The sequence below is a fragment of the Prunus persica genome, chromosome G1, assembly GCF_000346465.2.
Source record: "Prunus persica cultivar Lovell chromosome G1, Prunus_persica_NCBIv2, whole genome shotgun sequence".
Lineage (NCBI taxonomy): Eukaryota > Viridiplantae > Streptophyta > Magnoliopsida > Rosales > Rosaceae > Prunus > Prunus persica.
The window spans coordinates 38740120-38749424 of record NC_034009.1 but is presented as its reverse complement, the minus strand read 5'-3'; the positions used below and the strand labels follow the sequence as shown (position 1 = coordinate 38749424).

The following is a 9305-nucleotide window of genomic DNA, read 5'->3' as shown; positions in this document are numbered from 1 at the left end:
ATGGAACCGTAATCACGGGAAACCGAACCGTATTTGCAGTATGAAGAACCGAACCGCATTTGCGGTTGCGATTGTGGTATTTGATTTTCAAAACTTGCGGTTACCTCAAACCGCAACTATATTTTTTAAAAAAAAAAAAATTTGCATTTTGTAAATAGCAATTTGTGCTCAAACAACACAACAGGGTCCTTCAAATCCACTCACCACCACCAACACTTGAGTTTGTAACTTTAATTTGTAACATTGGTGCATTGTATTTTCCTTTTAGTTTGTAACTTTAATTAACTTTGAATTTGATTTTTCCTTTGGGTTGTAACTTTAATTCATTTTGCATTGCATTTTCCTTTTTGTTTGTAACTTTAAAGGATTTGGAATTGGAATGCTTGAGAAGTTGAGGTTGTGAATGTTTGAGAAGTATAACTTTAATTGGAATGCTTAGAATTGTAACTTTAATTTTCTTTAGGTTGTGAATGCTTGAGAAGTTGAGGAGGTTGTGAATTTATATATGCTGAGAAGTTGAGGTTGTGAATTTATATTTTTTGGTTAAAGTATGCTTGAAATCAAAAGGCTTCAAAAGAAGCATCAAAATTAGGCCTAAAATGTGGAAGATTGGATATTTATGACACAAAAAGAACTAGCGATTTTAAACTGCTAATTCACAGTAACTGATCGCTTTTTGCGGTTTACCGCATTGGTAAACCACAAAAAGCGGTCGGTTTGCGGTTTTAAAATCATCATACCTCAAATAGTCGGTCGGTTCGCGATTTGGGCAAAAATTCGCAGTTACCGAACCTTAACCACCCCTAATATAACCTTTGCTCTCAGGAATTGCAAGTGTTTTCTAATTATTTTCATTTGGGTTTTTTCGTTTTGTGTTTTGGGATTATTTAGTTTCTAAAGCAACCACAACAACAAGAACAACAGCAGATTAAAAGGGTTTTGATTAATATTAGGTAGCTTCTAACTTTTCTCAGGATGGAAGGAGAGTATGGTTGTTCTCCATCTTCATCGTCTTTAACAACAAGCATAGAGAAGCGCAAGCAGAGGCAAAACCAGCAGCAACAGCAACAAGTAGGAGGCAACCATGATCATCGTCATCAAGAAAAGCAATACAGAGGGATAAGGATGAGGAAGTGGGTGGCTGAGATTAAAGAACCTAACAAAAGGTCTCGAATCTGGCTTGGTTCTTACACGACGCTGGTTGCTACCGCCAGAGCATATGACACCGCCGTTTTCTACCTCAGATGCCCTTCTGCGCGCCTCAACTTCCCAGAACTTGTGTTCTAAGAAGACGGCAGCAGCTACACGACATGTCGGCCGCTTCGATATGAAAGAAGGCTACGGAGGTTGGGGAAAAGGTCGACGCCGTCGAAACTGCTCACCGCTCACCAATATCACAGTCAAAAACAACGTCGAGCCTGGTGAATTTCCATAAGCTTGATTTAAATAAGTATCTCGACCCAGAAAACTCTAATGAAAATTAATTGAAAAAAAAAAGTGGAAGAAATAAAGAAGGGAAGGAAATTATATATATATTATAATTTTGGATTGATTTTGACAATTATATCTCTGGATTTAACAGTTTTTTTGACAGATGAACTATTTAAGAGCACCTACATTAACGTTAGGGACTATAAGTGATACAAAAAAACTTTAAGGATGCAATCTGATAGTTTCGCAAACATTAGGGATGTTTTGTGATTAAAAAAAGCCCTTTTAAAAATAAACTCTCCCTTTTGCTCTCTATATATACATAAAGATGTGGAGTTTGGTTTTATATCCCTCTAAAATGAAGGGACAGTGTGTTAGGAAATTTTATTCAACGCGGACAAATCTATCTCGGCAAAAATTCGTCGGTAGATGTCTATTCCGGCAACAATTCATCGGCACATGTCGACAAAAGAATTTAAAAGAATTAAATGCTATTAATTAAGTAAATTCTGATATTAATTAAAATATTTAAATACTAATTAATATCTTAGCCTCATTTAATTACTAATTAAAGAAATTAAATAACGCTAAGGTATTTCTTAATTACAAACATTACTTAATTAGCTTTCCCGACAAAATTCCAAGTCCTAATTGCCCTATAATAGGTTTAGGGCTAGAGTTCGAGGATTGCGAACAATTTTGGAACAAGTTCGGATAAGTTCTAGAGTGGTGTTTGGTTCGATACTTGAATTTAGGGTTTGGAAATTCATTTTGGGAATACTTTTTTTTTTTTTTCCTTTAGTCTTTTAGCTAACTTTTTAAGTGTAATTATGAAGAAAATTTGGATACCAATTTATTTGCCAATTCTTAGTTTTGTACCGCTCAAATGCAAGTATATCAAATTTTTGTTCTGAAAATGCAATGAGAGGATAGAAGTCGGAGTTCAAGGAAATATTAGCCACAATTGGTAAGGACCAGAATGTGGACTTCAGATTTAAATTATAATCATGTGTACAATTTAGCAAATTGGAAGTTCAGTTGAGATTAGATTTTTGCATTGATTTGAAGTGATATCTGAGCTTTACGAAACACGTAATACCAAATATGTGGAGATTAAGATCTTGAGATGGGAAGTGATATTTGTACAAGAGTTGAGAATTTGGTAGGAACTGTATTTGATTGGTACACTTTCCCTTTATACTGCATTTTGATATTTGTCGTATAGTTTTGGTGGTGGACCCATAAAATTATAGTTGATGAATTAAGCTGTACCTCTCCGAGTATATGTAAATTATGAACACTAATATAAATACATGATAAACACCCATCGACATAGCAAGTCGATGAAACTATGATGCTTCTGCCATGGCATTGGCAGCCCTCTAGCCTTTATTTATTTATTTTTTTGTTGAGAAAGACACACTATATAGTTTACTAATTTGAAAAATAGGAATTCAATTTCACCTGATTAGGATAAAGCCAAAGACAAAAAAGTAGTACCTAATTTTACAACAATGTAATTAAAAAACAACAAAATTACACACACTGTCACTCCATATAAGTCAAGCACACTATGCCACATGTCCACTCCGGCAATCTCTCTATTGTCACGCGGCTTTACTGGGGTTTTTTTATAAAAAAAACAATAGTCGAGAGGCTATAATGAGTATAGCCGTGTGGCTATAATGGGTATAGCCGATCGACTATACACTTTAAGTGTATTAAAATTACAAGGCGCATAGCCGTGCGGCTGTGCGGCTATTCTATTTATTAACAAAAATTAAAAGAAAAGGACCCTTCTAGTTGCATTAGTTTATATTTTATGGATATTAATTTTCAATCAATAATATGTGAAAATTTTGTGTATACATAGCGTGACTTTTGTGTGTATTGTTGAAAATTTGGTAAAAATAATTATATTAAACATGAAAAATACCTTCATCCATATACAATACGAGTATTAAACATAAAAATATGTACATGTACAAAACAAGTATTAAACAATATGTATGTATACTCATCATAGCTGTGAACCACTTGGCGCAAGGCGGTCCTCTTTTTTTGTATAAATTGTGTAGCCGTGCGGCTATACTGGGATTTTTTTTAAAAATACCGTATATATTAAAAAAATCGTATAGCCGCACGGCTATACGCTTTTTACACTTGGGAACGAATAGGGAGGCGCTAGACAGTCTTTTTTATATATAAATAGTATAGCCGGGCGGCTATACATGGGATTTTTAAAAAAAATAAACAAGCGTATAGCAGGAAGGCCATACTGCTTTTTATGATTATTTTAAAAACGTATAGCTACTTTTTTTTGCCACGTAGGAGCTAATCGATAGGCGCTACAGGGCTAGGCAGTGGCTATACTCATAATTTTTTTATAACATAAACACCAGTATAGCCGAACGGCTATACCACTTTTTTCTTTTTTACCCTTTTAAAATATAAATAGTATAGCCGTCCGGCTATACTGCTTTTTTTTAATTATTAAACAAGAGTATAGCGGCTCGGCTATACTGGGTTCCTTTTAAAAAAAAATTTTATTATAAATAGTATAGCCAAAATGGCTATACTCTTTACTTTTTTTTTTTTTTAATAACGTCGTGCACTACCCCTCCCCAACCCCTGATTGAGCTATCCAGCTTCGTTTTGTTCCACGAAGGCTGCCTTCCTCTCTAATCTTTTTTTGAATTGTTTTTTCCCGATTTTTGTTTATTGATAAGAGTAGTTTCGAATATTATCCATTAGTATTAGTATTTATACAAGATAGGTGCATTATTTACCTATGTACACCTATATTTTTATATTTAACTGTCATTTAGGTCGTCTAGCAACTTCACACAATGTTTGTCTGCAACGCTAAGAGTATCTCCAACCGATGTGTCAAAAGTGCCACATAGACATTTAACAGCTAGAAATAACATCTCACATCACTCCAACCGATGTGTCCAAACTGATGTGGAATGAAGGCTGGAAGTTGAGATGTTATTTTTGACATCCCAAAAGCAAGATGTTAAATGAATATTTTATTATTTTTTAAAGACAACTGATTGTTACTTTCATTTATTATTATTATTATTTTCTTCTTTATCTTAAATGATTTGACTGTTACAATAATTATTTATTTGACATATCGAGTGGAGTGTAAAACTGTGTAAATTTGATGTTTGGTATTTGATATCTCCCTTGGAGATACTCTAATACACCATAAAGCGATGTGCCCATAATCGGATTCTAATCCAATTACAGATTAACAAGCATGCTCAATTTGATTCCTCGAGACCATAAACCAAACTCCTTCCAGATCCTCAGTATTATTTAATTGAACCCTGCATTGAGAGAGAAAGATACCGGGTCGACCATGGCAATTATTAGGCCTCCTAGATGATGATTCTCAAGCGTCCTTTAAATGTTCAAGGTTGTGTGTTGACAAATTGTAAAGTGAAGAGATATGAAAGATGATGAAAAAAGAAAGATCGGTGACAGGCATGGCAGGCTGTGGGGGTGGGGGGCTTCGTCGGCGAGGAATGGTTGTGGCTGCTTTTTTTCTCCTGTAATTTCTCCACTACGTATATCAATCAATCAAGCCAAACTGGATACGAATAATGAACCGATTTGGTTAATATTGAGTCCTACAAGTAATTAATTAATGGTGGACTAATATATGACCTGAAAACGAATGTCATGATTTCAATGCATGAAAATTTTGAGCAACCAGAAACAAGTAGCATAAAAAGGTTTGACATCATTAACTTGCTTTTGTCATTAAAAATGACAATTAATTCACCAATGCTCTTCTTAGAGTAATTAAAATTACACAACTCAACATAAGATCTTCTCAGAAATCATATGAAGTCCTTGTGACAAACCGGCTTAATTCAACCAGAAGATCTTCGTTCGAAGTGCTTTCATAAAACATTACACCCCGAAAAACAGCATAGTCAATGTCATCACCCCCTGCAATTCCAGAGCAGAAGAGAAACCATGTAAGAAAATCATGTCCAACAAAAATCACCAAATTAAACGAACAAAAACACTTTCCCATGAAACCCATTTCCAGGAAACTCAGTTCTCAGCAAACTATACAGTGGTCAGGGAAAACACCACCAAATTAACTCTGTATCCTTCCCACATAAAAGAAATTTATCTGCCCTGCCTCTATTTTGATGTCTACGTTTTTTTATCATAATTCTTGAACACCCATATATCAAATTTGTTAGCTTTTGATATTGAAGAAACATATATAAATTGATAGTAGCAGTATTTTGTAAATGCACGTCAGCAAGAGATGGACAGTGAGTCCAACTGGAACCCCAAATCATGTTACACAAGGTGAACCTAAAATTTGACCAAACGATCAGCTCTATAGCGGACCTGCTCAAATGCAAGGCAATGCAGACAATAGTGGTGAACACAGTCAATTTATTCATCAATTGGCAGATGGAAACAAAGAATCTGTATCTTGAAAAGAAGTTATGCATTCATGTGAAACTTCATCAGTTGAAGAGCACCAGCAGAAATGCGTCACTAGGCTACACAAGGTTTTAGAGACACAATGCAAACACAAAATTGATTTTGTTGGCACTTCCGATGTAGACAATTATGGTTAGACTATTTTGTTGTTGGCAATCTTAGTATGAGTCAATTAAAAAATCAAGAACAATTAGTGGGTATGAAACTGGATCGTCAGGCTACTAGACCGACCTCTATCTAACAAATAGTTTAACTGTTACTGCTCAACTTTACTTAGACATTTGATCGAACACTTGGTGGGTATTTTATAAGTGAAAACACAACCCAACTTTATTTAGGCATTTGATCGAACACTTGGTGGGCATGCGAGCAAAACCATAATTCACTTTTCATCAAATATTATCGAGAGAGAGAGAGCAAGAAACGATACCGATGAATATTGCTCATGATCCGCGCCGGCCGTTTTGATGATTTGCTCAAACACATGCTAAGAACCTAACCGGCCTGCAATTCACCACACTCATGACAAAATTGATATTGCAAATACATCAGCAAGAGCCAGAGAGAGATGATTTACCTCATGCGGCGGATTCCGGACATCTCTTCGGGCTCAACCACCAGTTGTTGGTCGTGAAGCCGAAAGACGACCCGTCCGTAGGCAGCGAAATACTGCGCTGGAAAGATCAACGTGGTGGAACCAGCAGCAAGTATCGCAGTGACATGAATGCTTCTGGGGCCCAAATCAGCCATTCGATCCAAAAACTTCATCCCTCTGATCACTGTGCGATCCCCAATTTGCAGCGTAGCAAATGGTTCGCCTTCCCCATCATCATCTCCCTCGACCTCTCGTATCTGAACAACTACTCCCGTATTGTTTACGAGATCAGTCATTCGAGCAAACAAACACGCCATTAATCAGACAGGCAGATGCCCAAGGGCTCTGGAAGCGGTATCTACAGTCTTCTTTATAGGGTTTTAGTACTTTTAGCCATGGATCAAAATAAAAAATAAAAATAATAATCTTTCTAGATCCCCAGATGAAGAAAAATTCAACGCCCATCACAACCGCTCACATAGAAAAATTTACATCCCTCCGAAGATGTCAACCGCGGCGGCGAAGACCTTTCAAACCCTTGGGCTTTCTTCAACCACTCCCCTTTTAATTTCTTTAAAATAATGCTCAGTCAAAAGACTCAGTCCCGTTTCACATTCAAAAAAAACTTGATGAATATTTTCAGAAAAGAAAACAAGGAATTGCAGATCAATCCCACTACGGCAACGATTGCTGTAATGTCATGAATGTACAATGTTATATTTAACTCTCACACCAAATAAATGCATACGGATATCAAAGCAACAGCAATTGCCACAAGGCCCACAACAGTGAGAATGACAGTCCGATATCAAATTCTGGAGCTGAACTTTCAAATTGAAGTTCCAGGATTAACACAACCAAAATCTCAAGGTAGAATTAGAATACATGACAGAGTTTCTCCAAATTGAAATCAAATGTAGCCCAGATGACCAATTCACATCTTTTATTCTTCATACACGCATCTTCGTACCTTGAAAACAATGGTTACTGGGCAAATCTGGCGTGCTCTGAGCAAGTCCATGTATCGTTTGATTCAAATTCGAAACGTTTGAGCTTCTTGCTGCATGCTTTCTAAGTTACTTGAGTAACGTAGCATGCATTTTTCTTCGTAGAAAAGGGCTGCTCATGAGTTTCAGAATGAAAAAAGGAACAACAGAAATCTTGGCGAAAGCATTGTATTGTTTGCAATATGCACTCTGTAATATATAGGAACATTTGTCTCGACGAATGAGCCCTCGTGCTGTGACCACAATTTTGTCGTTTATTGTAATTATCGATTTATAATGTGTTGGTCAAAAAAAATGAAGGGAATAAACATATAGTACTACTGCTTTGAAGTTTGTGTTTAAAAAATACAACATGTTTGACATTCCTTGATCAACCTACATGAACATGGCATTAACAAATGAAATTGCTTGTAAAGACACCATTAATTTCAACCTTCGTTTTCCCTGTTTTGCTTTTGCTTTGGACCAAATATCATGTGTTCACTACACACGCAACAACTTGGACATGATCAACCGCAGCTGGCAAACCTCAACTATTTGAAGAAACAAATGGTGGATTTGGAGCTGACTAGCGTTTTTCCTTTCTCTTCCTCACTCCAAGGGTGGCTTTGGACATAAGCAGGCAAGACGGCCACTTAGAGCCTCTAAATGAAGAGGACCACTGGGTTGATCTACAGAGGTGCAAAGAAATGCAGCTGCACCTCTCTTTGCCTGAAAAAACTTTGGAGGTGCCTGAAAATGCACTCTGCTAGTGCAAACAGCAACTATGGTTGCCATGCGATGTAAGCTCTGTGAGGCGCCGTCAATGGCTTATTCCTCGCGAAGAGGAAGACCCAACCCTGACTCAACTTTTGTTTTCCTCTAGGTTTTAAGTGAACGACGTCGGATTGAGTAATCCATCTCACGCCCATGGGTTAGATTTTGTTCTTCAACCATCTCTTCTCCTATAGTAACTCCCGCCCCACCAGAGGGAAGTAGCTCATCATCATCATCATACAGTTGGAATTCTTGATCTATCATTGAATGACATCTTATAAAGTTGTGAAGAGCCATTGAAGCAACAACTATTTGTATTTGTTTTTCCATAGAAAAGTTATGCATCTGTCGTATCATTCTCCAACAATTTATCTGGAACTCTCCTAAATTGCGGGTCTTGTGGACTTATAATATCACTAGCCATGCGACATTATGTTGTTAAATCATAATCCTTCACAAGGTCCACTTCAGTTGAACTCTGTAATTTTCCCCATGCTTAACCCCTCCGTAGGTTTGAACGTATTATTTCATTAGTAAGTGGGTTCAAAGCAAGGTCTAAAATATCGGTGATATCGGAAATATCGGTAGTCCAAAAACATTGAAATTTCGATGGAAATATCGGGATATTATCGATATCGATAAAAATTGAATAAAAATCATGGAAATTGTAAGAAAAACTTGGAAATTTTTATTGAAACTTTGGAGGATGCTTATTTAGTCAATTATCGATTAGTTTATCACAAAAAATTGGAAGGAAATGCATTGCATGATGGATTTAACTAATTTAATTTGATTATATAGCGAGCTGACAAACACCGTGAGTATAGAAAATATGTAGTAATTAATGAAAAATGATTAAACACACCACAATCATTTATATATAATGATTTACTACATTATTTTACATTTTATACGTTGCATAGTAAGATACATAAGTGACTTAGTACCACATAGAGTTCCTATGAAAAGTTGAAACTTGAAAAGCAGCTTGCAAGTAATATATATACTAGATTCCATAGTTTATAATCACAAAATTA

At 36.1% G+C, this 9305-nt stretch overlaps 1 long non-coding RNA gene and 1 pseudogene across 1 annotated transcript; one reads left to right on the top strand and one right to left on the bottom strand.

The window, feature by feature from the left end:
• LOC18790709 lies at nt 976-1484 on the top strand (annotated as a pseudogene).
• Nucleotides 5103-7687, bottom strand: LOC109946835. The gene is made up of 3 exons (XR_002269921.1): nt 6488-7687; nt 6341-6414; nt 5103-5394 (listed from the first exon to the last, which is right to left on the bottom strand). It is a non-coding gene; the product is annotated as an uncharacterized LOC109946835 (long non-coding RNA).